This window comes from Urocampus carinirostris, chromosome 10 (genome assembly GCF_059441175.1).
Source record: "Urocampus carinirostris isolate Australia breed hairy pipefish chromosome 10, RoL_Ucar_1.0, whole genome shotgun sequence".
In the NCBI taxonomy this organism is placed as follows: Eukaryota; Metazoa; Chordata; class Actinopteri; order Syngnathiformes; family Syngnathidae; genus Urocampus; species Urocampus carinirostris.
The window spans coordinates 20645437-20673126 of NC_142358.1; the positions used below are offsets into that span (position 1 = coordinate 20645437).

The 27690-nt window shown below is 54.9% G+C and overlaps 50 non-coding genes across 50 annotated transcripts; all 50 read right to left on the reverse strand.

The window, feature by feature from the left end:
• Positions 1-26: 26 nt before the first annotated feature.
• Positions 27-214, reverse strand: LOC148358221 (U2 spliceosomal RNA). Its single transcript, XR_015851900.1, has one exon. It is a non-coding gene; the product is annotated as a U2 spliceosomal RNA (small nuclear RNA).
• Positions 215-584: 370 nt separating this feature from the next.
• On the reverse strand, positions 585-698 carry LOC148358222 (U5 spliceosomal RNA). The gene has a single exon (XR_015851733.1). It is a non-coding gene; the product is annotated as a U5 spliceosomal RNA (small nuclear RNA).
• A 521-nt stretch (positions 699-1219) lies between these two features.
• On the reverse strand, positions 1220-1383 carry LOC148358223 (U1 spliceosomal RNA). Its single transcript, XR_015851931.1, has one exon. It is a non-coding gene; the product is annotated as a U1 spliceosomal RNA (small nuclear RNA).
• Positions 1384-1701: 318 nt separating this feature from the next.
• On the reverse strand, positions 1702-1893 carry LOC148358224 (U2 spliceosomal RNA). Its single transcript, XR_015851834.1, has one exon. It is a non-coding gene; the product is annotated as a U2 spliceosomal RNA (small nuclear RNA).
• A 370-nt stretch (positions 1894-2263) lies between these two features.
• LOC148358225 (U5 spliceosomal RNA) lies at positions 2264-2377 on the reverse strand. The gene has a single exon (XR_015851734.1). It is a non-coding gene; the product is annotated as a U5 spliceosomal RNA (small nuclear RNA).
• Positions 2378-2882: 505 nt separating this feature from the next.
• Positions 2883-3046, reverse strand: LOC148358226 (U1 spliceosomal RNA). Its single transcript, XR_015851932.1, has one exon. It is a non-coding gene; the product is annotated as a U1 spliceosomal RNA (small nuclear RNA).
• A 318-nt stretch (positions 3047-3364) lies between these two features.
• Positions 3365-3556, reverse strand: LOC148358227 (U2 spliceosomal RNA). The gene has a single exon (XR_015851816.1). It is a non-coding gene; the product is annotated as a U2 spliceosomal RNA (small nuclear RNA).
• Positions 3557-3926: 370 nt separating this feature from the next.
• On the reverse strand, positions 3927-4040 carry LOC148358228 (U5 spliceosomal RNA). Its single transcript, XR_015851735.1, has one exon. It is a non-coding gene; the product is annotated as a U5 spliceosomal RNA (small nuclear RNA).
• Positions 4041-4557: 517 nt separating this feature from the next.
• On the reverse strand, positions 4558-4721 carry LOC148358229 (U1 spliceosomal RNA). Its single transcript, XR_015851653.1, has one exon. It is a non-coding gene; the product is annotated as a U1 spliceosomal RNA (small nuclear RNA).
• A 318-nt stretch (positions 4722-5039) lies between these two features.
• Positions 5040-5231, reverse strand: LOC148358230 (U2 spliceosomal RNA). The gene has a single exon (XR_015851817.1). It is a non-coding gene; the product is annotated as a U2 spliceosomal RNA (small nuclear RNA).
• A 370-nt stretch (positions 5232-5601) lies between these two features.
• Positions 5602-5715, reverse strand: LOC148358231 (U5 spliceosomal RNA). Its single transcript, XR_015851736.1, has one exon. It is a non-coding gene; the product is annotated as a U5 spliceosomal RNA (small nuclear RNA).
• Positions 5716-6228: 513 nt separating this feature from the next.
• LOC148358232 (U1 spliceosomal RNA) lies at positions 6229-6392 on the reverse strand. Its single transcript, XR_015851933.1, has one exon. It is a non-coding gene; the product is annotated as a U1 spliceosomal RNA (small nuclear RNA).
• Positions 6393-6710: 318 nt separating this feature from the next.
• LOC148358233 (U2 spliceosomal RNA) lies at positions 6711-6902 on the reverse strand. The gene has a single exon (XR_015851854.1). It is a non-coding gene; the product is annotated as a U2 spliceosomal RNA (small nuclear RNA).
• A 370-nt stretch (positions 6903-7272) lies between these two features.
• LOC148358234 (U5 spliceosomal RNA) lies at positions 7273-7386 on the reverse strand. Its single transcript, XR_015851737.1, has one exon. It is a non-coding gene; the product is annotated as a U5 spliceosomal RNA (small nuclear RNA).
• Positions 7387-7903: 517 nt separating this feature from the next.
• Positions 7904-8067, reverse strand: LOC148358235 (U1 spliceosomal RNA). Its single transcript, XR_015851654.1, has one exon. It is a non-coding gene; the product is annotated as a U1 spliceosomal RNA (small nuclear RNA).
• A 318-nt stretch (positions 8068-8385) lies between these two features.
• On the reverse strand, positions 8386-8577 carry LOC148358236 (U2 spliceosomal RNA). The gene has a single exon (XR_015851843.1). It is a non-coding gene; the product is annotated as a U2 spliceosomal RNA (small nuclear RNA).
• A 370-nt stretch (positions 8578-8947) lies between these two features.
• On the reverse strand, positions 8948-9061 carry LOC148358237 (U5 spliceosomal RNA). The gene has a single exon (XR_015851784.1). It is a non-coding gene; the product is annotated as a U5 spliceosomal RNA (small nuclear RNA).
• A 513-nt stretch (positions 9062-9574) lies between these two features.
• On the reverse strand, positions 9575-9738 carry LOC148358238 (U1 spliceosomal RNA). Its single transcript, XR_015851643.1, has one exon. It is a non-coding gene; the product is annotated as a U1 spliceosomal RNA (small nuclear RNA).
• Positions 9739-10056: 318 nt separating this feature from the next.
• On the reverse strand, positions 10057-10248 carry LOC148358239 (U2 spliceosomal RNA). Its single transcript, XR_015851832.1, has one exon. It is a non-coding gene; the product is annotated as a U2 spliceosomal RNA (small nuclear RNA).
• A 370-nt stretch (positions 10249-10618) lies between these two features.
• Positions 10619-10732, reverse strand: LOC148358240 (U5 spliceosomal RNA). The gene has a single exon (XR_015851738.1). It is a non-coding gene; the product is annotated as a U5 spliceosomal RNA (small nuclear RNA).
• A 501-nt stretch (positions 10733-11233) lies between these two features.
• LOC148358241 (U1 spliceosomal RNA) lies at positions 11234-11397 on the reverse strand. Its single transcript, XR_015851655.1, has one exon. It is a non-coding gene; the product is annotated as a U1 spliceosomal RNA (small nuclear RNA).
• A 318-nt stretch (positions 11398-11715) lies between these two features.
• LOC148358242 (U2 spliceosomal RNA) lies at positions 11716-11907 on the reverse strand. Its single transcript, XR_015851845.1, has one exon. It is a non-coding gene; the product is annotated as a U2 spliceosomal RNA (small nuclear RNA).
• A 370-nt stretch (positions 11908-12277) lies between these two features.
• LOC148358243 (U5 spliceosomal RNA) lies at positions 12278-12391 on the reverse strand. Its single transcript, XR_015851739.1, has one exon. It is a non-coding gene; the product is annotated as a U5 spliceosomal RNA (small nuclear RNA).
• A 501-nt stretch (positions 12392-12892) lies between these two features.
• On the reverse strand, positions 12893-13056 carry LOC148358244 (U1 spliceosomal RNA). The gene has a single exon (XR_015851656.1). It is a non-coding gene; the product is annotated as a U1 spliceosomal RNA (small nuclear RNA).
• A 318-nt stretch (positions 13057-13374) lies between these two features.
• On the reverse strand, positions 13375-13566 carry LOC148358245 (U2 spliceosomal RNA). The gene has a single exon (XR_015851862.1). It is a non-coding gene; the product is annotated as a U2 spliceosomal RNA (small nuclear RNA).
• A 370-nt stretch (positions 13567-13936) lies between these two features.
• On the reverse strand, positions 13937-14050 carry LOC148358246 (U5 spliceosomal RNA). The gene has a single exon (XR_015851740.1). It is a non-coding gene; the product is annotated as a U5 spliceosomal RNA (small nuclear RNA).
• A 517-nt stretch (positions 14051-14567) lies between these two features.
• LOC148358247 (U1 spliceosomal RNA) lies at positions 14568-14731 on the reverse strand. The gene has a single exon (XR_015851934.1). It is a non-coding gene; the product is annotated as a U1 spliceosomal RNA (small nuclear RNA).
• A 318-nt stretch (positions 14732-15049) lies between these two features.
• LOC148358248 (U2 spliceosomal RNA) lies at positions 15050-15242 on the reverse strand. The gene has a single exon (XR_015851899.1). It is a non-coding gene; the product is annotated as a U2 spliceosomal RNA (small nuclear RNA).
• Positions 15243-15612: 370 nt separating this feature from the next.
• Positions 15613-15726, reverse strand: LOC148358249 (U5 spliceosomal RNA). The gene has a single exon (XR_015851741.1). It is a non-coding gene; the product is annotated as a U5 spliceosomal RNA (small nuclear RNA).
• Positions 15727-16227: 501 nt separating this feature from the next.
• LOC148358250 (U1 spliceosomal RNA) lies at positions 16228-16391 on the reverse strand. The gene has a single exon (XR_015851616.1). It is a non-coding gene; the product is annotated as a U1 spliceosomal RNA (small nuclear RNA).
• A 318-nt stretch (positions 16392-16709) lies between these two features.
• Positions 16710-16901, reverse strand: LOC148358251 (U2 spliceosomal RNA). Its single transcript, XR_015851898.1, has one exon. It is a non-coding gene; the product is annotated as a U2 spliceosomal RNA (small nuclear RNA).
• A 370-nt stretch (positions 16902-17271) lies between these two features.
• Positions 17272-17385, reverse strand: LOC148358252 (U5 spliceosomal RNA). The gene has a single exon (XR_015851789.1). It is a non-coding gene; the product is annotated as a U5 spliceosomal RNA (small nuclear RNA).
• A 517-nt stretch (positions 17386-17902) lies between these two features.
• LOC148358253 (U1 spliceosomal RNA) lies at positions 17903-18066 on the reverse strand. Its single transcript, XR_015851639.1, has one exon. It is a non-coding gene; the product is annotated as a U1 spliceosomal RNA (small nuclear RNA).
• Positions 18067-18384: 318 nt separating this feature from the next.
• LOC148358254 (U2 spliceosomal RNA) lies at positions 18385-18576 on the reverse strand. Its single transcript, XR_015851818.1, has one exon. It is a non-coding gene; the product is annotated as a U2 spliceosomal RNA (small nuclear RNA).
• Positions 18577-18946: 370 nt separating this feature from the next.
• Positions 18947-19060, reverse strand: LOC148358255 (U5 spliceosomal RNA). Its single transcript, XR_015851683.1, has one exon. It is a non-coding gene; the product is annotated as a U5 spliceosomal RNA (small nuclear RNA).
• Positions 19061-19580: 520 nt separating this feature from the next.
• Positions 19581-19744, reverse strand: LOC148358256 (U1 spliceosomal RNA). Its single transcript, XR_015851617.1, has one exon. It is a non-coding gene; the product is annotated as a U1 spliceosomal RNA (small nuclear RNA).
• A 318-nt stretch (positions 19745-20062) lies between these two features.
• Positions 20063-20254, reverse strand: LOC148358257 (U2 spliceosomal RNA). The gene has a single exon (XR_015851820.1). It is a non-coding gene; the product is annotated as a U2 spliceosomal RNA (small nuclear RNA).
• A 370-nt stretch (positions 20255-20624) lies between these two features.
• Positions 20625-20738, reverse strand: LOC148358258 (U5 spliceosomal RNA). The gene has a single exon (XR_015851680.1). It is a non-coding gene; the product is annotated as a U5 spliceosomal RNA (small nuclear RNA).
• Positions 20739-21251: 513 nt separating this feature from the next.
• On the reverse strand, positions 21252-21415 carry LOC148358259 (U1 spliceosomal RNA). The gene has a single exon (XR_015851618.1). It is a non-coding gene; the product is annotated as a U1 spliceosomal RNA (small nuclear RNA).
• Positions 21416-21733: 318 nt separating this feature from the next.
• On the reverse strand, positions 21734-21925 carry LOC148358260 (U2 spliceosomal RNA). Its single transcript, XR_015851821.1, has one exon. It is a non-coding gene; the product is annotated as a U2 spliceosomal RNA (small nuclear RNA).
• Positions 21926-22295: 370 nt separating this feature from the next.
• Positions 22296-22409, reverse strand: LOC148358261 (U5 spliceosomal RNA). Its single transcript, XR_015851743.1, has one exon. It is a non-coding gene; the product is annotated as a U5 spliceosomal RNA (small nuclear RNA).
• A 509-nt stretch (positions 22410-22918) lies between these two features.
• On the reverse strand, positions 22919-23082 carry LOC148358262 (U1 spliceosomal RNA). The gene has a single exon (XR_015851622.1). It is a non-coding gene; the product is annotated as a U1 spliceosomal RNA (small nuclear RNA).
• A 318-nt stretch (positions 23083-23400) lies between these two features.
• Positions 23401-23592, reverse strand: LOC148358263 (U2 spliceosomal RNA). The gene has a single exon (XR_015851822.1). It is a non-coding gene; the product is annotated as a U2 spliceosomal RNA (small nuclear RNA).
• Positions 23593-23962: 370 nt separating this feature from the next.
• Positions 23963-24076, reverse strand: LOC148358264 (U5 spliceosomal RNA). Its single transcript, XR_015851744.1, has one exon. It is a non-coding gene; the product is annotated as a U5 spliceosomal RNA (small nuclear RNA).
• Positions 24077-24589: 513 nt separating this feature from the next.
• Positions 24590-24753, reverse strand: LOC148358265 (U1 spliceosomal RNA). Its single transcript, XR_015851650.1, has one exon. It is a non-coding gene; the product is annotated as a U1 spliceosomal RNA (small nuclear RNA).
• A 318-nt stretch (positions 24754-25071) lies between these two features.
• Positions 25072-25263, reverse strand: LOC148358266 (U2 spliceosomal RNA). Its single transcript, XR_015851823.1, has one exon. It is a non-coding gene; the product is annotated as a U2 spliceosomal RNA (small nuclear RNA).
• Positions 25264-25633: 370 nt separating this feature from the next.
• On the reverse strand, positions 25634-25747 carry LOC148358267 (U5 spliceosomal RNA). The gene has a single exon (XR_015851745.1). It is a non-coding gene; the product is annotated as a U5 spliceosomal RNA (small nuclear RNA).
• Positions 25748-26260: 513 nt separating this feature from the next.
• LOC148358268 (U1 spliceosomal RNA) lies at positions 26261-26424 on the reverse strand. The gene has a single exon (XR_015851623.1). It is a non-coding gene; the product is annotated as a U1 spliceosomal RNA (small nuclear RNA).
• A 318-nt stretch (positions 26425-26742) lies between these two features.
• LOC148358269 (U2 spliceosomal RNA) lies at positions 26743-26934 on the reverse strand. Its single transcript, XR_015851792.1, has one exon. It is a non-coding gene; the product is annotated as a U2 spliceosomal RNA (small nuclear RNA).
• A 370-nt stretch (positions 26935-27304) lies between these two features.
• LOC148358270 (U5 spliceosomal RNA) lies at positions 27305-27418 on the reverse strand. Its single transcript, XR_015851746.1, has one exon. It is a non-coding gene; the product is annotated as a U5 spliceosomal RNA (small nuclear RNA).
• Between the last annotated feature and the right edge of the window lie 272 nt (positions 27419-27690).

The window sequence follows — 27690 nt, forward strand, 5'->3', positions numbered from 1 at the left end:
GTGGGTTTTCTCGTCAACATTTTGGTAGGGAATGCACCGTTCCCAGAGATACTGCAATACCGGGTCGATGCGTGGAGTGGACGGAGCCCCTGTTCCATCTCCCAGTTTCAAAAATCAATTTAATATATGGTCCCCCACATGGGGGACGTATCAGATATTAAACTGATAAGAACAGATACTACACTTGATCTTAGCCAAAAAGCCGAGAAGCGATAGCCCTTAAGGAAAACAGAGCACCGAGCCAATCCCGACACAGCGATGTCGTGATGACGGTGCTCCTGAGCTTTCGCACCTGGAAGGGCCTTGACCGCTACACAGCTGTCGTTGTTTCAAGCTGAACCGAGCAACTGCCGGGGCAGGCGGAGAGCCCGTCCCGGTCACGGGAAAGTCCGCTCCCATGATGCATCAAACACATCTGCTGCGGGGTTCCGCGCAACGACAGGGCACGACCCGTCCCGGGCTCTGAGCCGCCGGCGCTCCGGCACGACTCGTGCGGAGGTCTGCGGAACGACAGGGCACAACCCGCCTCGGGTTCCGACCCGGGTTCTCGCCGGAACCCTTGAAATCTTTTTCACAGGTCGGTCAGCTCTGCCTACGCAGAACCTCTAAAAATTGGAAATGACTCTTGCTGTTCCTCCCCACGGAAATCTTTAGTAAAAGGCGAAAGATTTGTACGGTCTGAAGAGAAACAAGAGTGACTGCGCGCCACAGTGCCTAACAGTCGCCCCTATCGCCCGCCGGACCCACCAAACACAGGGTTTCGTCGTTAAACGTGTCGACTTCCCGTTCCCGTGCCGATCGACAAACGTTGTCTGAACGAGGTAAAGAAGTTGAAACGTAAACGATGCTGGCTGACTGGAGGCCCCTCACTGCCTTGGCCATTCAAAGCGATTGGGCTAGAAAGTAGAATACGGTTCTTGGCGAGCATGACGCTGGATCAGCCTGTCCCCTTGAACGTTAGCTGGAAGGAAATATGGGCTTTTTTTCAGAACGTTTAAAGGTATTTCTTTGAACGAACGAACGAACGAACAAACGAACGAACGAGCGAGCTAACAAACGAGCCAGGGAATGTACCCCAACTGAGATTCTGCTGCGATTAGGGCGCTACTCCCGAACGTCGCGCTCACGGAGCATTATCAGCATGGCGAAACACACACGGGAGTCTTTTCTCACTGGTGACGCACGTCTACAGTCCAGTCAATTGTATTTGACAGTCTAACAGGGGAAAGCGCGTACGCAGTCCCCCACTACCAGAAATTTTGCAGTCGAGATTCCCACATTTGGGGAATTCGCAGAGGTCAGCCTGATCGGAGTGCAATGACAAAGCCTCACCCTGGGAGAACTACCTTCATGATCATAGTATCTCCCCTGCCAGGTAAGTATGAGTTGGGGGCGGCACCGGGAGGACTCTCATCCACGCTCGCCCCGTTTTAAGCCAGGGTGTAGTCCTCCCCGAGGAAGTCTCGTGCGGCCGACGGGTGTTGGGCACGACAGGTCGGCCGCCTGCCGTTGTGCTTCACACTGTTGTAGGGAACGGGCAGTGCCTTGAAACACAACCAGGTCGATGCTGGAGAGGACGCAGCAACCTGCTTTCCCGGCTCCCGTGTCCGCGATGCGGACTCGGTACACGATCTTGAGAGTGGGGCGCTGGCTAGGGAACGGAGTCTGAGGAACAGTGGGTTTTCTCGTCAACATTTTGGTAGGGAATGCACCGTTCCCAGAGATACTGCAATACCGGGTCGATGCGTGGAGTGAACGGGGCAAGCCCCTGTTCCATCTCCCAGTTTCAAAAATCAATTTAATATATGGTCCCCCACATGGGGGACGTATCAGATATTAAACTGATAAGAACAGATACTACACTTGATCTTAGCCAAAAGGCCGAGAAGCGATAGCCCTTGAGGAAAACAGAGCACCGAGCCAATCCCGACACAGCGATGTCGTGATGACGGTGCTCCTGAGCTTTCGCACCTGGAAGGGCCTTGACCGCTACACAGCTGTCGTTGTTTCAAGCTGAACCGAGCAACTGCCGGGGCAGGCGGAGAGCCCGTCCCGGTCACGGGAAAGTCCGCTCCCATGATGCATCAAACACATCTGGTGCGGGGTTCCGCGCAACGACAGGGCACGACCCGTCCCGGGCTCTGAGCCGCCGGCGCTCCGGCACGACTCGTGCGGAGGTCTGCGGAACGACAGGGCACGACCCGCCTCGGGTTCCGACCCGGGTTCTCGCCGGAACCCTTGAAATCTTTTTCACAGGTCGGTCAGCTCTGCCTACGCAGAACCTCTAAAAATTGGAAATGACTCTTGCTGTTCCTCCCCACGGAAATCTTTAGTAAAAGGCGAAAGATTTGTACGGTCTGAAGAGAAACAAGAGTGACTGCGCGCCACAGTGCCTAACAGTCGCCCCTATCGCCCGCCGGACCCACCAAACACAGGGTTTCGTCGTTAAACGTGTCGACTTCCCGTTCCCGTGCCGATCGACAAACGTTGTCTGAACGAGGTAAAGAAGTTGAAACGTAAACGATGCTGGCTGACTGGAGGCCCCTCACTGCCTTGGCCATTCAAAGCGATTGGGCTAGAAAGTAGAATACGGTTCTTGGCGAGCATGACGCTGGATCAGCCTGTCCCCTTGAACGTTAGCTGGAAGGAAATATGGGCTTTTTTTCAGAACGTTTAAAGGTATTTCTTTGAACGAACGAACGAACGAGCGAGCTAACAAACGAGCCAGGGAATGTACCCCAACTGAGATTCTGCTGCGATTAGGGCGCTACTCCCGAACGTCGCGCTCACGGAGCATTATCAGCATGGCGAAACACACACGGGAGTCTTTTCTCACTGGTGACGCACGTCTACAGTCCAGTCAATTGTATTTGACAGTCTAACAGGGGAAAGCGCGTACGCAGTCCCCCACTACCAGAAATTTTGCAGTCGAGATTCCCACATTTGGGGAATTCGCAGAGGTCAGCCTGATCGGAGTGCAATGACAAAGCCTCACCCTGGGAGAACTACCTTCATGATCATAGTATCTCCCCTGCCAGGTAAGTATGAGTTGGGGGCGGCACCGGGAGGACTCTCATCCACGCTCGTCCCGTTTTAAGCCAGGGTGTAGTCCTCCCCGAGGAAGTCTCGTGCGGCCGACGGGTGTTGGGCACGACAGGTCGGCCGCCTGCCGTTGTGCTTCACACTGTTGTAGGGAACGGGCAGTGCCTTGAAACACAACCAGGTCGATGCTGGAGAGGACGCAGCAACCTGCTTTCCCGGCTCCCGTGTCCGCGATGCGGACTCGGTACACGATCTTGAGAGTGGGGCGCTGGCTAGGGAACGGAGTCTGAGGAACAGTGGGTTTTCTCGTCAACATTTTGGTAGGGAATGCACCGTTCCCAGAGATACTGCAATACCGGGTCGATGCGTGGAGTGGACGGAGCAAGCCCCTGTTCCATCTCCCAGTTTCAAAAATCAATTTAATATATGGTCCCCCACATGGGGGACGTATCAGATATTAAACTGATAAGAACAGATACTACACTTGATCTTAGCCAAAAGGCCGAGAAGCGATAGCCCTTGTGGAAAACAGAGCACCGAGCCAATCCCGACACAGCGATGTCGTGATGACGGTGCTCCTGAGCTTTCGCACCTGGAAGGGCCTTGACCGCTACACAGCTGTCGTTGTTTCAAGCTGAACCGAGCAACTGCCGGGGCAGGCGGAGAGCCCGTCCCGGTCACGGGAAAGTCCGCTCCCATGATGCATCAAACACATCTGGTGCGGGGTTCCGCGCAACGACAGGGCACGACCCGTCCCGGGCTCTGAGCCGCCGGCGCTCCGGCACGACTCGTGCGGAGGTCTGCGGAACGACAGGGCACAACCCGCCTCGGGTTCCGACCCGGGTTCTCGCCGGAACCCTTGAAATCTTTTTCACAGGTCGGTCAGCTCTGCCTACGCAGAACCTCTAAAAATTGGAAATGACTCTTGCTGTTCCTCCCCACGGAAATCTTTAGTAAAAGGCGAAAGATTTGTACGGTCTGAAGAGAAACAAGAGTGACTGCGCGCCACAGTGCCTAACAGTCGCCACTATCGCCCGCCGGACCCACCAAACACAGGGTTTCGTCGTTAAACGTGTCGACTTCCCGTTCCCGTGCCGATCGACAAACGTTGTCTGAACGAGGTAAAGAAGTTGAAACGTAAACGATGCTGGCTGACTGGAGGCCCCTCACTGCCTTGGCCATTCAAAGCGATTGGGCTAGAAAGTAGAATACGGTTCTTGGCGAGCATGACGCTGGATCAGCCTGTCCCCTTGAACGTTAGCTGGAAGGAAATATGGGCTTTTTTTCAGAACGTTTAAAGGTATTTCTTTGAACGAACGAACGAACAAACGAACGAACGAGCGAGCTAACAAACGAGCCAGGGAATGTACCCCAACTGAGATTCTGCTGCGATTAGGGCGCTACTCCCGAACGTCGCGCTCACGGAGCATTATCAGCATGGCGAAACACACACGGGAGTCTTTTCTCACTGGTGACGCACGTCTACAGTCCAGTCAATTGTATTTGACAGTCTAACAGGGGAAAGCGCGTACGCAGTCCCCCACTACCAGAAATTTTGCAGTCGAGATTCCCACATTTGGGGAATTCGCAGAGGTCAGCCTGATCGGAGTGCAATGACAAAGTCTCACCCTGGGAGAACTACCTTCATGATCATAGTATCTCCCCTGCCAGGTAAGTATGAGTTGGGGGCGGCACCGGGAGGACTCTCATCCACGCTCGCCCCGTTTTAAGCCAGGGTGTAGTCCTCCCCGAGGAAGTCTCGTGCGGCCGACGGGTGTTGGGCACGACAGGTCGGCCGCCTGCCGTTGTGCTTCACACTGTTGTAGGAAACGGGCAGTGCCTTGAAACACAACCAGGTCGATGCTGGAGAGGACGCAGCAACCTGCTTTCCCGGCTCCCGTGTCCGCGATGCAGACTCGGTACACGATCTTGAGAGTGGGGCGCTGGCTAGGGAACGGAGTCTGAGGAACAGTGGGTTTTCTCGTCAAAATTTTAGTAGGGAATGCACCGTTCCCAGAGATACTGCAATACCGGGTCGATGCGTGGAGTGGACGGAGCAAGCCCCTGTTCCATCTCCCAGTTTCAAAAATCAATTTAATATATGGTCCCCCACATGGGGGACGTATCAGATATTAAACTGATAAGAACAGATACTACACTTGATCTTAGCCAAAAGGCCGAGAAGCGATAGCCCTTAAGGAAAACAGAGCACCGAGCCAATCCCGACACAGCGATGTCGTGATGACGGTGCTCCTGAGCTTTCGCACCTGGAAGGGCCTTGACCGCTTCACAGCTGTCGTTGTTTCAAGCTGAACCGAGCAACTGCCGGGGCAGGCGGAGAGCCCGTCCCGGTCACGGGAAAGTCCGCTCCCATGATGCATCAAACACATCTGGTGCGGGGTTCCGCGCAACGACAGGGCACGACCCGTCCCGGGCTCTGAGCCGCCGGCGCTCCGGCACGACTCGTGCGGAGGTCTGCGGAACGACAGGGCACGACCCGCCTCGGGTTCCGACCCGGGTTCTCGCCGGAACCCTTGAAATCTTTTTCACAGGTCGGTCAGCTCTGCCTACGCAGAACCTCTAAAAATTGGAAATGACTCTTGCTGTTCCTCCCCACGGAAATCTTTAGTAAAAGGCGAAAGATTTGTACGGTCTGAAGAGAAACAAGAGTGACTGCGCGCCACAGTGCCTAACAGTCGCCCCTATCGCCCGCCGGACCCACCAAACACAGGGTTTCGTCGTTAAACGTGTCGACTTCCCGTTCCCGTGCCAATCGACAAACGTTGTCTGAACGAGGTAAAGAAGTTGAAACGTAAACGATGCTGGCTGACTGGAGGCCCCTCACTGCCTTGGCCATTCAAAGCGATTGGGCTAGAAAGTAGAATACGGTTCTTGGCGAGCATGACGCTGGATCAGCCTGTCCCCTTGAACGTTAGCTGGAAGGAAATATGGGCTTTTTTTCAGAACGTTTAAAGGTATTTCTTTGAACGAACGAACGAACGAACGAACGAGCGAGCTAACAAACAAGCCAGGGAATGTACCCCAACTGAGATTCTGCTGCGATTAGGGCGCTACTCCCGAACGTCGCGCTCACGGAGCATTATCAGCATGGCGAAACACACACGGGAGTCTTTTCTCACTGGTGACGCACGTCTACAGTCCAGTCAATTGTATTTGACAGTCTAACAGGGGAAAGCGCGTACGCAGTCCCCCACTACCAGAAATTTTGCAGTCGAGATTCCCACATTTGGGGAATTCGCAGAGGTCAGCCTGATCGGAGTGCAATGACAAAGCCTCACCCTGGGAGAACTACCTTCATGATCATAGTATCTCCCCTGCCAGGTAAGTATGAGTTGGGGGCGGCACCGGGAGGACTCTCATCCACGCTCGCCCCGTTTTAAGCCAGGGTGTAGTCCTCCCCGAGGAAGTCTCGTGCGGCCGACGGGTGTTGGGCACGACAGGTCGGCCGCCTGCCGTTGTGCTTCACACTGTTGTAGGGAACGGGCAGTGCCTTGAAACACAACCAGGTCGATGCTGGAGAGGACGCAGCAACCTGCTTTCCCGGCTCCCGTGTCCGCGATGCGGACTCGGTACACGATCTTGAGAGTGGGGCGCTGGCTAGGGAACGGAGTCTGAGGAACAGTGGGTTTTCTCGTCAACATTTTGGTAGGGAATGCACCGTTCCCAGAGATACTGCAATACCGGGTCGATGCGTGGAGTGGACGGAGCAAGCCCCTGTTCCATTTCCCAGTTTCAAAAATCAATTTAATATATGGTCCCCCACATGGGGGACGTATCAGATATTAAACTGATAAGAACAGATACTACACTTGATCTTAGCCAAAAGGCCGAGAAGCGATAGCCCTTGAGGAAAACAGAGCACCGAGCCAATCCCGACACAGCGATGTCGTGATGACGGTGCTCCTGAGCTTTCGCACCTGGAAGGGCCTTGACCGCTACACAGCTGTCGTTGTTTCAAGCTGAACCGAGCAACTGCCGGGGCAGGCGGAGAGCCCGTCCCGGTCACGGGAAAGTCCGCTCCCATGATGCATCAAACACATCTGGTGCGGGGTTCCGCGCAACGACAGGGCACGACCCGTCCCGGGCTCTGAGCCGCCGGCGCTCCGGCACGACTCGTGCGGAGGTCTGCGGAACGACAGGGCACAACCCGCCTCGGGTTCCGACCCGGGTTCTCGCCGGAACCCTTGAAATCTTTTTCACAGGTCGGTCAGCTCTGCCTACGCAGAACCTCTAAAAATTGGAAATGACTCTTGCTGTTCCTCCCCACGGAAATCTTTAGTAAAAGGCGAAAGATTTGTACGGTCTGAAGAGAAACAAGAGTGACTGCGCGCCACAGTGCCTAACAGTCGCCACTATCGCCCGCCGGACCCACCAAACACAGGGTTTCGTCGTTAAACGTGTCGACTTCCCGTTCCCGTGCCGATCGACAAACGTTGTCTGAACGAGGTAAAGAAGTTGAAACGTAAACGATGCTGGCTGACTGGAGGCCCCTCACTGCCTTGGCCATTCAAAGCGATTGGGCTAGAAAGTAGAATACGGTTCTTGGCGAGCATGACGCTGGATCAGCCTGTCCCCTTGAACGTTAGCTGGAAGGAAATATGGGCTTTTTTTCAGAACGTTTAAAGGTATTTCTTTGAACGAACGAACGAACAAACGAACGAACGAGCGAGCTAACAAACGAGCCAGGGAATGTACCCCAACTGAGATTCTGCTGCGATTAGGGCGCTACTCCCGAACGTCGCGCTCACGGAGCATTATCAGCATGGCGAAACACACACGGGAGTCTTTTCTCACTGGTGACGCACGTCTACAGTCCAGTCAATTGTATTTGACAGTCTAACAGGGGAAAGCGCGTACGCAGTCCCCCACTACCAGAAATTTTGCAGTCGAGATTCCCACATTTGGGGAATTCGCAGAGGTCAGCCTGATCGGAGTGCAATGACAAAGTCTCACCCTGGGAGAACTACCTTCATGATCATAGTATCTCCCCTGCCAGGTAAGTATGAGTTGGGGGCGGCACCGGGAGGACTCTCATCCACGCTCGCCCCGTTTTAAGCCAGGGTGTAGTCCTCCCCGAGGAAGTCTCGTGCGGCCGACGGGTGTTGGGCACGACAGGTCGGCCGCCTGCCGTTGTGCTTCACACTGTTGTAGGAAACGGGCAGTGCCTTGAAACACAACCAGGTCGATGCTGGAGAGGACGCAGCAACCTGCTTTCCCGGCTCCCGTGTCCGCGATGCAGACTCGGTACACGATCTTGAGAGTGGGGCGCTGGCTAGGGAACGGAGTCTGAGGAACAGTGGGTTTTCTCGTCAACATTTTAGTAGGGAATGCACCGTTCCCAGAGATACTGCAATACCGGGTCGATGCGTGGAGTGGACGGAGCAAGCCCCTGTTCCATCTCCCAGTTTCAAAAATCAATTTAATATATGGTCCCCCACATGGGGGACGTATCAGATATTAAACTGATAAGAACAGATACTACACTTGATCTTGGCCAAAAGGCCGAGAAGCGATAGCCCTTAAGGAAAACAGAGCACCGAGCCAATCCCGACACAGCGATGTCGTGATGACGGTGCTCCTGAGCTTTCGCACCTGGAAGGGCCTTGACCGCTTCACAGCTGTCGTTGTTTCAAGCTGAACCGAGCAACTGCCGGGGCAGGCGGAGAGCCCGTCCCGGTCACGGGAAAGTCCGCTCCCATGATGCATCAAACACATCTGGTGCGGGGTTCCGCGCAACGACAGGGCACGACCCGTCCCGGGCTCTGAGCCGCCGGCGCTCCGGCACGACTCGTGCGGAGGTCTGCGGAACGACAGGGCACGACCCGCCTCGGGTTCCGACCCGGGTTCTCGCCGGAACCCTTGAAATCTTTTTCACAGGTCGGTCAGCTCTGCCTACGCAGAACCTCTAAAAATTGGAAATGACTCTTGCTGATCCTCCCCACGGAAATCTTTAGTAAAAGGCGAAAGATTTGTACGGTCTGAAGAGAAACAAGAGTGACTGCGCGCCACAGTGCCTAACAGTCGCCCCTATCGCCCGCCGGACCCACCAAACACAGGGTTTCGTCGTTAAACGTGTCGACTTCCCGTTCCCGTGCCGATCGACAAACGTTGTCTGAACGAGGTAAAGAAGTTGAAACGTAAACGATGCTGGCTGACTGGAGGCCCCTCACTGCCTTGGCCATTCAAAGCGATTGGGCTAGAAAGTAGAATACGGTTCTTGGCGAGCATGACGCTGGATCAGCCTGTCCCCTTGAACGTTAGCTGGAAGGAAATATGGGCTTTTTTTCAGAACGTTTAAAGGTATTTCTTTGAACGAACGAACGAACGAACGAACGAGCGAGCTAACAAACGAGCCAGGGAATGTACCCCAACTGAGATTCTGCTGCGATTAGGGCGCTACTCCCGAACGTCGCGCTCACGGAGCATTATCAGCATGGCGAAACACACATGGGAGTCTTTTCTCACTGGTGACGCACGTCTACAGTCCAGTCAATTGTATTTGACAGTCTAACAGGGGAAAGCGCGTACGCAGTCCCCCACTACCAGAAATTTTGCAGTCGAGATTCCCACATTTGGGGAGTTCGCAGAGGTCAGCCTGATCGGAGTGCAATGACAAAGCCTCACCCTGGGAGAACTACCTTCATGATCATAGTATCTCCCCTGCCAGGTAAGTATGAGTTGGGGGCGGCACCGGGAGGACTCTCATCCACGCTCGCCCCGTTTTAAGCCAGGGTGTAGTCCTCCCCGAGGAAGTCTCGTGCGGCCGACGGGTGTTGGGCACGACAGGTCGGCCGCCTGCCGTTGTGCTTCACACTGTTGTAGGGAACGGGCAGTGCCTTGAAACACAACCAGGTCGATGCTGGAGAGGACGCAGCAACCTGCTTTCCCGGCTCCCGTGTCCGCGATGCGGACTCGGTACACGATCTTGAGAGTGGGGCGCTGGCTAGGGAACGGAGTCTGAGGAACAATGGGTTTTCTCGTCAACATTTTGGTAGGGAATGCACCGTTCCCAGAGATACTGCAATACCGGGTCGATGCGTGGAGTGGACGGAGCAAGCCCCTGTTCCATCTCCCAGTTTCAAAAATCAAATTAATATATGGTCCCCCACATGGGGGACGTATCAGATATTAAACTGATAAGAACAGATACTACACTTGATCTTAGCCAAAAGGCCGAGAAGCGATAGCCCTTGAGGAAAACAGAGCACCGAGCCAATCCCGACACAGCGATGTCGTGATGACGGTGCTCCTGAGCTTTCGCACCTGGAAGGGCCTTGACCGCTACACAGCTGTCGTTGTTTCAAGCTGAACCGAGCAACTGCCGGGGCAGGCGGAGAGCCCGTCCCGGTCACGGGAAAGTCCGCTCCCATGATGCATCAAACACATCTGGTGCGGGGTTCCGCGCAACGACAGGGCACGACCCGTCCCGGGCTCTGAGCCGCCGGCGCTCCGGCACGACTCGTGCGGAGGTCTGCGGAACGACAGGGCACAACCCGCCTCGGGTTCCGACCCGGGTTCTCGCCGGAACCCTTGAAATCTTTTTCACAGGTCGGTCAGCTCTGCCTACGCAGAACCTCTAAAAATTGGAAATGACTCTTGCTGTTCCTCCCCACGGAAATCTTTAGTAAAAGGCGAAAGATTTGTACGGTCTGAAGAGAAACAAGAGTGACTGCGCGCCACAGTGCCTAACAGTCGCCACTATCGCCCGCCGGACCCACCAAACACAGGGTTTCGTCGTTAAACGTGTCGACTTCCCGTTCCCGTGCCGATCGACAAACGTTGTCTCAACGAGGTAAAGAAGTTGAAACGTAAACGATGCTGGCTGACTGGAGGCCCCTCACTGCCTTGGCCATTCAAAGCGATTGGGCTAGAAAGTAGAATACGGTTCTTGGCGAGCATGACGCTGGATCAGCCTGTCCCCTTGAACGTTAGCTGGAAGGAAATATGGGCTTTTTTTCAGAACGTTTAAAGGTATTTCTTTGAACGAACGAACGAGCGAGCTAACAAACGAGCCAGGGAATGTACCCCAACTGAGATTCTGCTGCGATTAGGGCGCTACTCCCGAACGTCGCGCTCACGGAGCATTATCAGCATGGCGAAACACACACGGGAGTCTTTTCTCACTGGTGACGCACGTCTACAGTCCAGTCAATTGTATTTGACAGTCTAACAGGGGAAAGCGCGTACGCAGTCCCCCACTACCAGAAATTTTGCAGTCGAGATTCCCACATTTGGGGAATTCGCAGAGGTCAGCCTGATCGGAGTGCAATGACAAAGTCTCACCCTGGGAGAACTACCTTCATGATCATAGTATCTCCCCTGCCAGGTAAGTATGAGTTGGGGGCGGCACCGGGAGGACTCTCATCCACGCTCGCCCCGTTTTAAGCCAGGGTGTAGTCCTCCCCGAGGAAGTCTCGTGCGGCCGACGGGTGTTGGGCACGACAGGTCGGCCGCCTGCCGTTGTGCTTCACACTGTTGTAGGAAACGGGCAGTGCCTTGAAACACAACCAGGTCGATGCTGGAGAGGACGCAGCAACCTGCTTTCCCGGCTCCCGTGTCCGCGATGCGGACTCGGTACACGATCTTGAGAGTGGGGCGCTGGCTAGGGAACGGAGTCTGAGGAACAGTGGGTTTTCTCGTCAACATTTTAGTAGGGAATGCACCGTTCCCAGAGATACTGCAATACCGGGTCGATGCGTGGAGTGGACGGAGCAAGCCCCTGTTCCATCTCCCAGTTTCAAAAATCAATTTAATATATGGTCCCCCACATGGGGAACGTATCAGATATTAAACTGATAAGAACAGATACTACACTTGATCTTAGCCAAAAGGCCGAGAAGCGATAGCCCTTAAGGAAAACAGAGCACCGAGCCAATCCCGACACAGCGATGTCGTGATGACGGTGCTCCTGAGCTTTCGCACCTGGAAGGGCCTTGACCGCTACACAGCTGTCGTTGTTTCAAGCTGAACCGAGCAACTGCCGGGGCAGGCGGAGAGCCCGTCCCGGTCACGGGAAAGTCCGCTCCCATGATGCATCAAACACATCTGGTGCGGGGTTCCGCGCAACGACAGGGCACGACCCGTCCCGGGCTCTGAGCTGCCGGCGCTCCGGCACGACTCGTGCGGAGGTCTGCGGAACGACAGGGCACGACCCGCCTCGGGTTCCGACCCGGGTTCTCGCCGGAACCCTTGAAATCTTTTTCACAGGTCGGTCAGCTCTGCCTACGCAGAACCTCTAAAAATTGGAAATGACTCTTGCTGTTCCTCCCCACGGAAATCTTTAGTAAAAGGCGAAAGATTTGTACGGTCTGAAGAGAAACAAGAGTGACTGCGCGCCACAGTGCCTAACAGTCGCCCCTATCGCCCGCCGGACCCACCAAACACAGGGTTTCGTCGTTAAACGTGTCGACTTCCCGTTCCCGTGCCGATCGACAAACGTTGTCTGAACGAGGTAAAGAAGTTGAAACGTAAACGATGCTGGCTGACTGGAGGCCCCTCACTGCCTTGGCCATTCAAAGCGATTGGGCTAGAAAGTAGAATACGGTTCTTGGCGAGCATGACGCTGGATCAGCCTGTCCCCTTGAACGTTAGCTGGAAGGAAATATGGGCTTTTTTTCAGAACGTTTAAAGGTATTTCTTTGAACGAACGAACGAGCGAGCTAACAAACGAGCCAGGGAATGTACCCCAACTGAGATTCTGCTGCGATTAGGGCGCTACTCCCGAACGTCGCGCTCACGGAGCATTATCAGCATGGCGAAACACACACGGGAGTCTTTTCTCACTGGTGACGCACGTCTACAGTCCAGTCAATTGTATTTGACAGTCTAACAGGGGAAAGCGCGTACGCAGTCCCCCACTACCAGAAATTTTGCAGTCGAGATTCCCACATTTGGGGAATTCGCAGAGGTCAGCCTGATCGGAGTGCAATGACAAAGTCTCACCCTGGGAGAACTACCTTCATGATCATAGTATCTCCCCTGCCAGGTAAGTATGAGTTGGGGGCGGCACCGGGAGGACTCTCATCCACGCTCGCCCCGTTTTAAGCCAGGGTGTAGTCCTCCCCGAGGAAGTCTCGTGCGGCCGACGGGTGTTGGGCACGACAGGTCGGCCGCCTGCCGTTGTGCTTCACACTGTTGTAGGAAACGGGCAGTGCCTTGAAACACAACCAGGTCGATGCTGGAGAGGACGCAGCAACCTGCTTTCCCGGCTCCCGTGTCCGCGATGCGGACTCGGTACACGATCTTGAGAGTGGGGCGCTGGCTAGGGAACGGAGTCTGAGGAACAGTGGGTTTTCTCGTCAACATTTTAGTAGGGAATGCACCGTTCCCAGAGATACTGCAATACCGGGTGGATGCGTGGAGTGGACGGAGCAAGCCCCTGTTCCATCTCCCAGTTTCAAAAATCAATTTAATATATGGTCCCCCACATGGGGGACGTATCAGATATTAAACTGATAAGAACAGATACTACACTTGATCTTAGCCAAAAGGCCGAGAAGCGATAGCCCTTAAGGAAAACAGAGCACCGAGCCAATCCCGACACAGCGATGTCGTGATGACGGTGCTCCTGAGCTTTCGCACCTGGAAGGGCCTTGACCGCTACACAGCTGTCGTTGTTTCAAGCTGAACCGAGCAACTGCCGGGGCAGGCGGAGAGCCCGTCCCGGTCACGGGAAAGTCCGCTCCCATGATGCATCAAACACATCTGGTGCGGGGTTCCGCGCAACGACAGGGCACGACCCGTCCCGGGCTCTGAGCCGCCGGCGCTCCGGCACGACTCGTGCGGAGGTCTGCGGAACGACAGGGCACGACCCGCCTCGGGTTCCGACCCGGGTTCTCGCCGGAACCCTTGAAATCTTTTTCACAGGTCGGTCAGCTCTGCCTACGCAGAACCTCTAAAAATTGGAAATGACTCTTGCTGTTCCTCCCCACGGAAATCTTTAGTAAAAGGCGAAAGATTTGTACGGTCTGAAGAGAAACAAGAGTGACTGCGCGCCACAGTGCCTAACAGTCGCCCCTATCGCCCGCCGGACCCACCAAACACAGGGTTTCGTCGTTAAACGTGTCGACTTCCCGTTCCCGTGCCAATCGACAAACGTTGTCTGAACGAGGTAAAGAAGTTGAAACGTAAACGATGCTGGCTGACTGGAGGCCCCTCACTGCCTTGGCCATTCAAAGCGATTGGGCTAGAAAGTAGAATACGGTTCTTGGCGAGCATGACGCTGGATCAGCCTGTCCCCTTGAACGTTAGCTGGAAGGAAATATGGGCTTTTTTTCAGAACGTTTAAAGGTATTTCTTTGAACGAACGAACGAACAAACGAACGAACGAGCGAGCTAACAAACGAGCCAGGGAATGTACCCCAACTGAGATTCTGCTGCGATTAGGGCGCTACTCCCGAACGTCGCGCTCACGGAGCATTATCAGCATGGCGAAACACACACGGGAGTCTTTTCTCACTGGTGACGCACGTCTACAGTCCAGTCAATTGTATTTGACAGTCTAACAGGGGAAAGCGCGTACGCAGTCCCCCACTACCAGAAATTTTGCAGTCGAGATTCCCACATTTGGGGAATTCGCAGAGGTCAGCCTGATCGGAGTGCAATGACAAAGCCTCACCCTGGGAGAACTACCTTCATGATCATAGTATCTCCCCTGCCAGGTAAGTATGATTTGGGGGCGGCACCGGGAGGACTCTCATCCACGCTCGCCCCGTTTTAAGCCAGGGTGTAGTCCTCCCCGAGGAAGTCTCGTGCGGCCGACGGGTGTTGGGCACGACAGGTCGGCCGCCTGCCGTTGTGCTTCACACTGTTGTAGGGAACGGGCAGTGCCTTGAAACACAACCAGGTCGATGCTGGAGAGGATGCAGCAACCTGCTTTCCCGGCTCCCGTGTCCGCGATGCGGACTCGGTACACGATCTTGAGAGTGGGGCGCTGGCTAGGGAACGGAGTCTGAGGAACAGTGGGTTTTCTCGTCAACATTTTGGTAGGGAATTCACCGTACCCAGAGAAACTGCCATACCGGGTCGATGCGTGGAGTGAACGGGGCAAGCCCCTGTTCCATCTCCCAGTTTCAAAATTCAATTTAATATATGGTCCCCCACATGGGGGACGTATCAGATATTAAACTGATAAGAACAGATACTACACTTGATCTTAGCCAAAAGGCCGAAGAAGCGATAGCCCTTAAGGAAAACAGAGCACCGAGCCAATCCCGACACAGCGATGTCGTGATGACGGTGCTCCTGAGCTTTCGCACCTGGAAGGGCCTTGACCGCTACACAGCTGTCGTTGTTTCAAGCTGAACCGAGCAACTGCCGGGGCAGGCGGAGAGCCCGTCCCGGTCACGGGAAAGTCCGCTCCCATGATGCATCAAACACATCTGGTGCGGGGTTCTGCGCAACGACAGGGCACGACCCGTCCCGGGCTCTGAGCCGCCGGCGCTCCGGCACGACTCGTGCGGAGGTCTGCGGAACGACAGGGCACGACCCGCCTCGGGTTCCGACCCGGGTTCTCGCCGGAACCCTTGAAATCTTTTTCACAGGTCGGTCAGCTCTGCCTACGCAGAACCTCTAAAAATTGGAAATGACTCTTGCTGTTCCTCCCCACGGAAATCTTTAGTAAAAGGCGAAAGATTTGTACGGTCTGAAGAGAAACAAGAGTGACTGCGCGCCACAGTGCCTAACAGTCGCCCCTATCGCCCGCCGGACCCACCAAACACAGGGTTTCGTCGTTAAACGTGTCGACTTCCCGTTCCCGTGCCGATCGACAAACGTTGTCTGAACGAGGTAAAGAAGTTGAAACGTAAACGATGCTGGCTGACTGGAGGCCCCTCACTGCCTTGGCCATTCAAAGCGATTGGGCTAGAAAGTAGAATACGGTTCTTGGCGAGCATGACGCTGGATCAGCCTGTCCCCTTGAACGTTAGCTGGAAGGAAATATGGGCTTTTTTTCAGAACGTTTAAAGGTATTTCTTTGAACGAACGAACGAGCGAGCTAACAAACGAGCCAGGGAATGTACCCCAACTGAGATTCTGCTGCGATTAGGGCGCTACTCCCGAACGTCGCGCTCACGGAGCATTATCAGCATGGCGAAACACACACGGGAGTCTTTTCTCACTGGTGACGCACGTCTACAGTCCAGTCAATTGTATTTGACAGTCTAACAGGGGAAAGCGCGTACGCAGTCCCCCACTACCAGAAATTTTGCAGTCGAGATTCCCACATTTGGGGAATTCGCAGAGGTCAGCCTGATCGGAGTGCAATGACAAAGCCTCACCCTGGGAGAACTACCTTCATGATCATAGTATCTCCCCTGCCAGGTAAGTATGAGTTGGGGGCGGCACCGGGAGGACTCTCATCCACGCTCGCCCCGTTTTAAGCCAGGGTGTAGTCCTCCCCGAGGAAGTCTCGTGCGGCCGACGGGTGTTGGGCACGACAGGTCGGCCGCCTGCCGTTGTGCTTCACACTGTTGTAGGGAACGGGCAGTGCCTTGAAACACAACCAGGTCGATGCTGGAGAGGACGCAGCAACCTGCTTTCCCGGCTCCCGTGTCCGCGATGTGGACTCAGTACACGATCTTGAGAGTGAGGCGCTAGCTAGGAAACGGAGTCTGAGGAACAGTGGGTTTTCTCGTCAACATTTTGGTAGGAAATGCATCATTCCCAGAGATACTGCAATACCGGGTCGATGCGTGGAGTGAACTTGGCAAGCCCCTGTTCCATCTCCCAGTTTCAACAATCAATTTAATATATGGTCCCCCACATGGGGGACGTATCAGATATTAAACTGATAAGAACAGATACTACACTTGATCTTAGCCAAAAGGCCGAGAAGCGATAGCCCTTAAGGAAAACAGAGCACCGAGCCAATCCCGACACAGCGATGTCGTGATGACGGTGCTCCTGAGCTTTCGCACCTGGAAGGGCCTTGACCGCTACACAGCTGTCGTTGTTTCAAGCTGAACCGAGCAACTGCCGGGGCAGGCGGAGAGCCCGTCCCGGTCACGGGAAAGTCCGCTCCCATGATGCATCAAACACATCTGGTGCGGGGTTCCGCGCAACGACAGGGCACGACCCGTCCCGGGCTCTGAGCCGCCAGCGCTCCGGCACGACTCGTGCGGAGGTCTGCGGAACGACAGGGCACAACCCGCCTCGGGTTCCGACCCGGGTTCTCGCCGGAACCCTTGAAATCTTTTTCACAGGTCGGTCAGCTCTGCCTACGCAGAACCTCTAAAAATTGGAAATGACTCTTGCTGTTCCTCCCCACGGAAATCTTTAGTAAAAGGCGAAAGATTTGTACGGTCAGAAGAGAAACAAGAGTGACTGCGCGCCACAGTGCCTAACAGTCGCCCCTATCGCCCGCCGGACCCACCAAACACAGGGTTTCGTCGTTAAACGTGTCGACTTCCCGTTCCCGTGCCGATCGACAAACGTTGTCTGAACGAGGTAAAGAAGTTGAAACGTAAACGATGCTGGCTGACTGGAGGCCCCTCACTGCCTTGGCCATTCAAAGCGATTGGGCTAGAAAGTAGAATACGGTTCTTGGCGAGCATGACGCTGGATCAGCCTGTCCCCTTGAACGTTAGCTGGAAGGAAATATGGGCTTTTTTTCAGAACGTTTAAAGGTATTTCTTTGAACGAACGAACGAACAAACGAACGAACGAGCGAGCTAACAAACGAGCCAGGGAATGTACCCCAACTGAGATTCTGCTGCGATTAGGGCGCTACTCCCGAACGTCGCGCTCACGGAGCATTATCAGCATGGCGAAACACACACGGGAGTCTTTTCTCACTGGTGACGCACGTCTACAGTCCAGTCAATTGTATTTGACAGTCTAACAGGGGAAAGCGCGTACGCAGTCCCCCACTACCAGAAATTTTGCAGTCGAGATTCCCACATTTGGGGAATTCGCAGAGGTCAGCCTGATCGGAGTGCAATGACAAAGCCTCACCCTGGGAGAACTACCTTCATGATCATAATATCTCCCCTGCCAGGTAAGTATGAGTTGGGGGCGGCACCGGGAGGACTCTCATCCACGCTCGCCCCGTTTTAAGCCAGGGTGTAGTCCTCCCCGAGGAAGTCTCGTGCGGCCGACGGGTGTTGGGCACGACAGGTCGGCCGCCTGCCGTTGTGCTTCACACTGTTGTAGGGAACGGGCAGTGCCTTGAAACACAACCAGGTCGATGCTGGAGAGGACGCAGCAACCTGCTTTCCCGGCTCCCGTGTCCGCGATGCGGACTCGGTACACGATCTTGAGAGTGGGGCGCTGGCTAGGGAACGGAGTCTGAGGAATAGTGGGTTTTCTCGTCAACATTTTGGTAGGGAATGCACCGTTCCCAGAGATACTGCAATACCGGGTCGATGCGTGGAGTGGACGGAGCAAGCCCCTGTTCCATCTCCCAGTTTCAAAAATCAATTTAATATATGGTCCCCCACATGGGGGACGTATCAGATATTAAACTGATAAGAACAGATACTACACTTGATCTTAGCCAAAAGGCCGAGAAGCGATAGCCCTTGAGGAAAACAGAGCACCGAGCCAATCCCGACACAGCGATGTCGTGATGACGGTGCTCCTGAGCTTTCGCACCTGGAAGGGCCTTGACCGCTACACAGCTGTCGTTGTTTCAAGCTGAACCGAGCAACTGCCGGGGCAGGCGGAGAGCCCGTCCCGGTCACGGGAAAGTCCGCTCCCATGATGCATCAAACACATCTGGTGCGGGGTTCCGCGCAACGACAGGGCACGACCCGTCCCGGGCTCTGAGCCGCCGGCGCTCCGGCACGACTCGTGCGGAGGTCTGCGGAACGACAGGGCACGACCCGCCTCGGGTTCCGACCCGGGTTCTCGCCGGAACCCTTGAAATCTTTTTCACAGGTCGGTCAGCTCTGCCTACGCAGAACCTCTAAAAATTGGAAATGACTCTTGCTGTTCCTCCCCACGGAAATCTTTAGTAAAAGGCGAAAGATTTATACGGTCTGAAGAGAAACAAGAGTGACTGCGCGCCACAGTGCCTAACAGTCGCCCCTATCGCCCGCCGGACCCACCAAACACAGGGTTTCGTCGTTAAACGTGTCGACTTCCCGTTCCCGTGCCGATCGACAAACGTTGTCTGAACGAGGTAAAGAAGTTGAAACGTAAACGATGCTGGCTGACTGGAGGCCCCTCACTGCCTTGGCCATTCAAAGCGATTGGGCTAGAAAGTAGAATACGGTTCTTGGCGAGCATGACGCTGGATCAGCCTGTCCCCTTGAACGTTAGCTGGAAGGAAATATGGGCTTTTTTTCAGAACGTTTAAAGGTATTTCTTTGAACGAACGAACGAACAACAAACGAACGAACGAGCGAGCTAACAAACGAGCCAGGGAATGTACCCCAACTGAGATTCTGCTGCGATTAGGGCGCTACTCCCGAACGTCGCGCTCACGGAGCATTATCAGCATGGCGAAACACACACGGGAGTCTTTTCTCACTGGTGACGCACGTCTACAGTCCAGTCAATTGTATTTGACAGTCTAACAGGGGAAAGCGCGTACGCAGTCCCCCACTACCAGAAATTTTGCAGTCGAGATTCCCACATTTGGGGAATTCGCAGAGGTCAGCCTGATCGGAGTGCAATGACAAAGCCTCACCCTGGGAGAACTACCTTCATGATCATAGTATCTCCCCTGCCAGGTAAGTATGAGTTGGGGGCGGCACCGGGAGGACTCTCATCCACGCTCGCCCCGTTTTAAGCCAGGGTGTAGTCCTCCCCGAGGAAGTCTCGTGCGGCCGACGGGTGTTGGGCACGACAGGTCGGCCACCTGCCGTTGTGCTTCACACTGTTGTAGGGAACGGGCAGTGCCTTGAAACACAACCAGGTCGATGCTGGAGAGGACGCAGCAACCTGCTTTCCCGGCTCCCGTGTCCGCGATGCGGACTCGGTACACGATCTTGAGAGTGGGGCGCTGGCTAGGGAACGGAGTCTGAGGAACAGTGGGTTTTCTCGTCAACATTTTGGTAGGGAATGCACCGTTCCCAGAGATACTGCAATACCGGGTCGATGCGTGGAGTGGACGGAGCAAGCCCCTGTTCCATCTCCCAGTTTCAAAAATCAATTTAATATATGGTCCCCCACATGGGGGACGTATCAGATATTAAACTGATAAGAACAGATACTACACTTGATCTTAGCCAAAAGGCCGAGAAGCGATAGCCCTTAAGGAAAACAGAGCACCGAGCCAATCCCGACACAGCGATGTCGTGATGACGGTGCTCCTGAGCTTTCGCACCTGGAAGGGCCTTGACCGCTACACAGCTGTCGTTGTTTCAAGCTGAACCGAGCAACTGCCGGGGCAGGCGGAGAGCCCGTCCCGGTCACGGGAAAGTCCGCTTCCATGATGCATCAAACACATCTGGTGCGGGGTTCCGCGCAACGACAGGGCACGACCCGTCCCGGGCTCTGAGCCGCCGGCGCTCCGGCACGACTCGTGCGGAGGTCTGCGGAACGACAGGGCACAACCCGCCTCGGGTTCCGACCCGGGTTCTCGCCGGAACCCTTGAAATCTTTTTCACAGGTCGGTCAGCTCTGCCTACGCAGAACCTCTAAAAATTGGAAATGACTCTTGCTGTTCCTCCCCACGGAAATCTTTAGTAAAAGGCGAAAGATTTGTACGGTCTGAAGAGAAACAAGAGTCACTGCGCGCCACAGTGCCTAACAGTCGCCCCTATCGCCCGCCGGACCCACCAAACACAGGGTTTCGTCGTTAAACGTGTCGACTTCCCGTTCCCGTGCCGATCGACAAACGTTGTCTGAACGAGGTAAAGAAGTTGAAACGTAAACGATGCTGGCTGACTGGAGGCCCCTCACTGCCTTGGCCATTCAAAGCGATTGGGCTAGAAAGTAGAATACGGTTCTTGGCGAGCATGACGCTGGATCAGCCTGTCCCCTTGAACGTTAGCTGGAAGGAAATATGGGCTTTTTTTCAGAACGTTTAAAGGTATTTCTTTGAACGAACGAACGAACGAACGAACGAGCGAGCTAACAAACGAGCCAGGGAATGTACCCCAACTGAGATTCTGCTGCGATTAGGGCGCTACTCCCGAACGTCGCGCTCACGGAGCATTATCAGCATGGCGAAACACACACGGGAGTCTTTTCTCACTGGTGACGCACGTCTACAGTCCAGTCAATTGTATTTGACAGTCTAACAGGGGAAAGCGCGTACGCAGTCCCCCACTACCAGAAATTTTGCAGTCGAGATTCCCACATTTGGGGAATTCGCAGAGGTCAGCCTGATCGGAGTGCAATGACAAAGCCTCACCCTGGGAGAACTACCTTCATGATCATAGTATCTCCCCTGCCAGGTAAGTATGAGTTGGGGGCGGCACCGGGAGGACTCTCATCCACGCTCGCCCCGTTTTAAGCCAGGGTGTAGTCCTCCCCGAGGAAGTCTCGTGCGGCCGACGGGTGTTGGGCACGACAGGTCGGCCGCCTGCCGTTGTGCTTCACACTGTTGTAGGGAACGGGCAGTGCCTTGAAACACAACCAGGTCGATGCTGGAGAGGACGCAGCAACCTGCTTTCCCGGCTCCCGTGTCCGCGATGCGGACTCGGTACACGATCTTGAGAGTGGGGCGCTGGCTAGGGAACGGAGTCTGAGGAACAGTGGGTTTTCTCGTCAACATTTTGGTAGGGAATGCACCGTTCCCAGAGATACTGCAATACCGGGTCGATGCGTGGAGTGGACGGAGCAAGCCCCTGTTCCATCTCCCAGTTTCAAAAATCAATTTAATATATGGTCCCCCACATGGGGGACGTATCAGATATTAAACTGATAAGAACAGATACTACACTTGATCTTAGCCAAAAGGCCGAGAAGCGATAGCCCTTGAGGAAAACAGAGCACCGAGCCAATCCCGACACAGCGATGTCGTGATGACGGTGCTCCTGAGCTTTCGCACCTGGAAGGGCCTTGACCGCTACACAGCTGTCGTTGTTTCAAGCTGAACCGAGCAACTGCCGGGGCAGGCGGAGAGCCCGTCCCGGTCACGGGAAAGTCCGCTCCCATGATGCATCAAACACATCTGGTGCGGGGTTCCGCGCAACGACAGGGCACGACCCGTCCCGGGCTCTGAGCCGCCGGCGCTCCGGCACGACTCGTGCGGAGGTCTGCGGAACGACAGGGCACAACCCGCCTCGGGTTCCGACCCGGGTTCTCGCCGGAACCCTTGAAATCTTTTTCACAGGTCGGTCAGCTCTGCCTACGCAGAACCTCTAAAAATTGGAAATGACTCTTGCTGTTCCTCCCCACGGAAATCTTTAGTAAAAGGCGAAAGATTTGTACGGTCTGAAGAGAAACAAGAGTGACTGCGCGCCACAGTGCCTAACAGTCGCCACTATCGCCCGCCGGACCCACCAAACACAGGGTTTCGTCGTTAAACGTGTCGACTTCCCGTTCCCGTGCCGATCGACAAACGTTGTCTGAACGAGGTAAAGAAGTTGAAACGTAAACGATGCTGGCTGACTGGAGGCCCCTCACTGCCTTGGCCATTCAAAGCGATTGGGCTAGAAAGTAGAATACGGTTCTTGGCGAGCATGACGCTGGATCAGCCTGTCCCCTTGAACGTTAGCTGGAAGGAAATATGGGCTTTTTTTCAGAACGTTTAAAGGTATTTCTTTGAACGAACGAACGAACGAACGAGCGAGCTAACAAACGAGCCAGGGAATGTACCCCAACTGAGATTCTGCTGCGATTAGGGCGCTACTCCCGAACGTCGCGCTCACGGAGCATTATCAGCATGGCGAAACACACACGGGAGTCTTTTCTCACTGGTGACGCACATCTACAGTCCAGTCAATTGTATTTGACAGTCTAACAGGGGAAAGCGCGTACGCAGTCCCCCACTACCAGAAATTTTGCAGTCGAGATTCCCACATTTGGGGAATTCGCAGAGGTCAGCCTGATCGGAGTGCAATGACAAAGCCTCACCCTGGGAGAACTACCTTCATGATCATAGTATCTCCCCTGCCAGGTAAGTATGAGTTGGGGGCGGCACCGGGAGGACTCTCATCCACGCTCGCCCCGTTTTAAGCCAGGGTGTAGTCCTCCCCGAGGAAGTCTCGTGCGGCCGACGGGTGTTGGGCACGACAGGTCGGCCGCCTGCCGTTGTGCTTCACACTGTTGTAGGGAACGGGCAGTGCCTTGAAACACAACCAGGTCGATGCTGGAGAGGACGCAGCAACCTGCTTTCCCGGCTCCCGTGTCCGCGATGCGGACTCGGTACACGATCTTGAGAGTGGGGCGCTGGCTAGGGAACGGAGTCTGAGGAACAGTGGGTTTTCTCGTCAACATTTTGGTAGGGAATGCACCGTTCCCAGAGATACTGCAATACCGGGTCGATGCGTGGAGTGGACGGAGCAAGCCCCTGTTCCATCTCCCAGTTTCAAAAATCAATTTAATATATGGTCCCCCACATGGGGGACGTATCAGATATTAAACTGATAAGAACAGATACTACACTTGATCTTAGCCAAAAGGCCGAGAAGCGATAGCCCTTGAGGAAAACAGAGCACCGAGCCAATCCCGACACAGCGATGTCGTGATGACGGTGCTCCTGAGCTTTCGCACCTGGAAGGGCCTTGACCGCTACACAGCTGTCGTTGTTTCAAGCTGAACCGAGCAACTGCCGGGGCAGGCGGAGAGCCCGTCCCGGTCACGGGAAAGTCCGCTCCCATGATGCATCAAACACATCTGGTGCGGGGTTCCGCGCAACGACAGGGCACGACCCGTCCCGGGCTCTGAGCCGCCGGCGCTCCGGCACGACTCGTGCGGAGGTCTGCGGAACGACAGGGCACAACCCGCCTCGGGTTCCGACCCGGGTTCTCGCCGGAACCCTTGAAATCTTTTTCACAGGTCGGTCAGCTCTGCCTACGCAGAACCTCTAAAAATTGGAAATGACTCTTGCTGTTCCTCCCCACGGAAATCTTTAGTAAAAGGCGAAAGATTTGTACGGTCTGAAGAGAAACAAGAGTGACTGCGCGCCACAGTGCCTAACAGTCGCCACTATCGTCCGCCGGACCCACCAAACACAGGGTTTCGTCGTTAAACGTGTCGACTTCCCGTTCCCGTGCCGATCGACAAACGTTGTCTGAACGAGGTAAAGAAGTTGAAACGTAAACGATGCTGGCTGACTGGAGGCCCCTCACTGCCTTGGCCATTCAAAGCGATTGGGCTAGAAAGTAGAATACGGTTCTTGGCGAGCATGACGCTGGATCAGCCTGTCCCCTTGAACGTTAGCTGGAAGGAAATATGGGCTTTTTTTCAGAACGTTTAAAGGTATTTCTTTGAACGAACGAACGAACGAACGAACGAGCGAGCTAACAAACGAGCCAGGGAATGTACCCCAACTGAGATTCTGCTGCGATTAGGGCGCTACTCCCGAACGTCGCGCTCACGGAGCATTATCAGCATGGCGAAACACACACGGGAGTCTTTTCTCACTGGTGACGCACGTCTACAGTCCAGTCAATTGTATTTGACAGTCTAACAGGGGAAAGCGCGTACGCAGTCCCCCACTACCAGAAATTTTGCAGTCGAGATTCCCACATTTGGGGAATTCGCAGAGGTCAGCCTGATCGGAGTGCAATGACAAAGCCTCACCCTGGGAGAACTACCTTCATGATCATAGTATCTCCCCTGCCAGGTAAGCATGAGTTGGGGGCGGCACCGGGAGGACTCTCATCCACGCTCGCCCCGTTTTAAGCCAGGGTGTAGTCCTCCCCGAGGAAGTCTCGTGCGGCCGACGGGTGTTGGGCACGACAGGTCGGCCGCCTGCCGTTGTGCTTCACACTGTTGTAGGGAACGGGCAGTGCCTTGAAACACAACCAGGTCGATGCTGGAGAGGACGCAGCAACCTGCTTTCCCGGCTCCCGTGTCCGCGATGCGGACTCGGTACACGATCTTGAGAGTGGGGCGCTGGCTAGGGAACGGAGTCTGAGGAACAGTGGGTTTTCTCGTCAACATTTTGGTAGGGAATGCACCGTTCCCAGAGATACTGCAATACCGGGTCGATGCGTGGAGTGGACGGAGCAAGCCCCTGTTCCATCTCCCAGTTTCAAAAATCAATTTAATATATGGTCCCCCACATGGGGGACGTATCAGATATTAAACTGATAAGAACAGATACTACACTTGATCTTAGCCAAAAGGCCGAGAAGCGATAGCCCTTGAGGAAAACAGAGCACCGAGCCAATCCCGACACAGCGATGTCGTGATGACGGTGCTCCTGAGCTTTCGCACCTGGAAGGGCCTTGACCGCTACACAGCTGTCGTTGTTTCAAGCTGAACCGAGCAACTGCCGGGGCAGGCGGAGAGCCCGTCCCGGTCACGGGAAAGTCCGCTCCCATGATGCATCAAACACATCTGGTGCGGGGTTCCGCGCAACGACAGGGCACGACCCGTCCCGGGCTCTGAGCCGCCGGCGCTCCGGCACGACTCGTGCGGAGGTCTGCGGAACGACAGGGCACGACCCGCCTCGGGTTCCGACCCGGGTTCTCGCCGGAACCCTTGAAATCTTTTTCACAGGTCGGTCAGCTCTGCCTACGCAGAACCTCTAAAAATTGGAAATGACTCTTGCTGTTCCTCCCCACGGAAATCTTTAGTAAAAGGCGAAAGATTTGTACGGTCTGAAGAGAAACAAGAGTGACTGCGCGCCACAGTGCCTAACAGTCGCCACTATCGCCCGCCGGACCCACCAAACACAGGGTTTCGTCGTTAAACGTGTCGACTTCCCGTTCCCGTGCCGATCGACAAACGTTGTCTGAACGAGGTAAAGAAGTTGAAACGTAAACGATGCTGGCTGACTGGAGGCCCCTCACTGCCTTGGCCATTCAAAGCGATTGGGCTAGAAAGTAGAATACGGTTCTTGGCGAGCATGACGCTGGATCAGCCTGTCCCCTTGAACGTTAGCTGGAAGGAAATATGGGCTTTTTTTCAGAACGTTTAAAGGTATTTCTTTGAACGAACGAACGAACGAACGAACGAGCGAGCTAACAAACGAGCCAGGGAATGTACCCCAACTGAGATTCTGCTGCGATTAGGGCGCTACTCCCGAACGTCGCGCTCAAGGAGCATTATCAGCATGGCGAAACACACACGGGAGTCTTTTCTCACTGGTGACGCACGTCTACAGTCCAGTCAATTGTATTTGACAGTCTAACAGGGGAAAGCGCGTACGCAGTCCCCCACTACCAGAAATTTTGCAGTCGAGATTCCCACATTTGGGGAATTCGCAGAGGTCAGCCTGATCGGAGTGCAATGACAAAGCCTCACCCTGGGAGAACTACCTTCATGATCATAGTATCTCCCCTGCCAGGTAAGTATGAGTTGGGGGCGGCACCGGGAGGACTCTCATCCACGCTCGCCCCGTTTTAAGCCAGGGTGTAGTCCTCCCCGAGGAAGTCTCGTGCGGCCGACGGGTGTTGGGCACGACAGGTCGGCCGCCTGCCGTTGTGCTTCACACTGTTGTAGGGAACGGGCAGTGCCTTGAAACACAACCAGGTCGATGCTGGAGAGGACGCAGCAACCTGCTTTCCCGGCTCCCGTATCCGCGATGCGGACTCGGTACACGATCTTGAGAGTGGGGCGCTGGCTAGGGAACGGAGTCTGAGGAACAGTGGGTTTTCTCGTCAACATTTTGGTAGGGAATGCACCGTTCCCAGAGATACTGCAATACCGGGTCGATGCGTGGAGTGGACGGAGCAAGCCCCTGTTCCATCTCCCAGTTCCAAAAATCAATTTAATATATGGTCCCCCACATGGGGGACGTATCAGATATTAAACTGATAAGAACAGATACTACACTTGATCTTAGCCAAAAGGCCGAGAAGCGATAGCCCTTGAGGAAAACAGAGCACCGAGCCAATCCCGACACAGCGATGTCGTGATGACGGTGCTCCTGAGCTTTCGCACCTGGAAGGGCCTTGACCGCTACACAGCTGTCGTTGTTTCAAGCTGAACCGAGCAACTGCCGGGGCAGGCGGAGAGCCCGTCCCGGTCACGGGAAAGTCCGCTCCCATGATGCATCAAACACATCTGGTGCGGGGTTCCGCGCAACGACAGGGCACGACCCGTCCCGGGCTCTGAGCCGCCGGCGCTCCGGCACGACTCGTGCGGAGGTCTGCGGAACGACAGGGCACAACCCGCCTCGGGTTCCGACCCGGGTTCTCGCCGGAACCCTTGAAATCTTTTTCACAGGTCGGTCAGCTCTGCCTACGCAGAACCTCTAAAAATTGGAAATGACTCTTGCTGTTCCTCCCCACGGAAATCTTTAGTAAAAGGCGAAAGATTTGTACGGTCTGAAGAGAAACAAGAGTGACTGCGCGCCACAGTGCCTAACAGTCGCCACTATCGCCCGCCGGACCCACCAAACACAGGGTTTCGTCGTTAAACGTGTCGACTTCCCGTTCCCGTGCCGATCGACAAACGTTGTCTGAACGAGGTAAAGAAGTTGAAACGTAAACGATGCTGGCTGACTGGAGGCCCCTCACTGCCTTGGCCATTCAAAGCGATTGGGCTAGAAAGTAGAATACGGTTCTTGGCGAGCATGACGCTGGATCAGCCTGTCCCCTTGAACGTTAGCTGGAAGGA